This window comes from Cebus imitator, unplaced genomic scaffold (assembly GCF_001604975.1).
Source record: "Cebus imitator isolate Cc_AM_T3 unplaced genomic scaffold, Cebus_imitator-1.0 Scaffold1045, whole genome shotgun sequence".
Classification (NCBI taxonomy): Eukaryota; Metazoa; Chordata; class Mammalia; order Primates; family Cebidae; genus Cebus; species Cebus imitator.
The window spans coordinates 11,580-13,240 of NW_016108360.1; the positions used below are offsets into that span (position 1 = coordinate 11,580).

Consider the following 1,661-nt stretch of genomic DNA (forward strand, 5'->3'; position numbering starts at 1 on the left):
TGCTCCTGTGCTCCAGCCGCCTCGTCAGGATGTCTGGGGGGCTCCACACTGGGCCTTTTTCTTTGCAGCCCTGACTCTGCCCATGCAGGACGGGTCCAACGGGTCCAACGGGCCCTGGGGTGGCTGCTGGCACTGCATGGCTTCCCCTTCACCATCTGGGCAGCAGGAGTGCACCCTTGAGCTCTAAACCCAATCAAATAGCTCTCCTTACCCCCTCCTTTTTCCCTGTAGTTATCACTCCTGGAGTCTAGCCCATGACTGCAAAGCCACCGATGGGGTCTCGAGTCAGACTGACGTTGAGCTCACAGGATGTGGCGCTGGCAGCTGGCAGGGACACAGGAGGCCTGCACAGGACGGTCACTTTCCTACCAGGGAATGGGCCCAGGCACCACCAACCACAGGTGGAACCCAGGCATGGCTGCGTCTCCCCTCACCTGCCTCCCACCATTTCCACCCAGGCAGGGTGCTGCTTGGGGCCCATGGCCAGTTCAGACCCTCACACTGGGGTCCCCACATGGCCCTTCACAAGGCCTTTGCCTGGTGTGGCCTCACAGGGTTGAGTTTCCAGGTGTCTGTCTACTGGCAGAACGCCCTGGGCAACCCCCAGCCCTTTCCTGCCAGGTCAGCCCCGGACCATCCCAGAATGGAGCCTGCTTGGTGGGCGAGGTGGGCCCCAGCCTCGGAGTCTCATGCACTTTCCAGATCTTGCTTTGTAGTGGTGATGCTTTCATCTCCAATTCAAGAAATTACTTTCCTCAGTGCCAGGATCCGCTGAATAAAATCACATCTGTGAACCCTCAGACAGACATCAACGGGCTGTGGAACATCTGGATTATAAAGCCTGTGGCCAAGTCCTGTGGCCGAGGTGAGTTCGCTGGTGTGGGTGCCACCTGGACCGCATTCACAGCTACTGAGGGCCCCATTTGATGCCAACTGCCATGAGCGAGGGACAGTCTCAGGCCCATGCATCATGGGGAAGGAAGTGTGGGGGCAGAATGCCGAGGCAGCATGGGGCTCGGTCTCACGGGCACTGGAGCAGTCTTGGACGAGGAGGCGTCTTCACAGCTTGTGTTCAATTCACAAGGCTGGGTTCTGGTTGACGAATTAGGTTCCCTCCTTTGTATTCACAAACTGGTCTATGGTTTTCTTTTTATTATTTTTTTTAAAATTCAAGATGTAGTTTCACTTTTGTTGTCCAGGCTGGAGTGCAGTGGTGCAATGTCGCCTCACTGCAACCTCCACCTCTCAGGTTCAAACAATCATCCTGCCTCAGCCTCCCGAGTAGCTGGAACTACAGGCGCTCACCACACCCAGCTAATTTTTTGTATTTTTAGTAGATACAAAGTTTCACCATGTTGGCCAGGCTGGTCTCGAACTCCTGACCTCAAGTGATTCACCTGCCTCAGCCTCTTAAACTGCTGGAATGACAGGCATGAGCCCCTACACCCCTTTGGTTTTGGTTTTAATATTGCCATGATTGCCCTCTTGGTATCACAAGTATGCAAGCCTCTAAAATGGATGAAGGACTTTCATCCCAATTAACAATGGAATTCCTAGTCCTTGAATTTATAATAAAACTCGCCTGTAAATACCAGACTCTAGGAAGTAGATTCTTAATACCTTTTACACTTTGTCTGTGGTTTTCTACATCTTCTTGAATG

The 1,661-nt window shown here is 53.2% G+C and overlaps 1 pseudogene; it reads left to right on the forward strand.

Moving 5' to 3' along the window:
• LOC108298690 overlaps nt 1-1,661 on the forward strand; it is a 21,253-nt pseudogene that overhangs the window by 11,566 nt on the left and 8,026 nt on the right.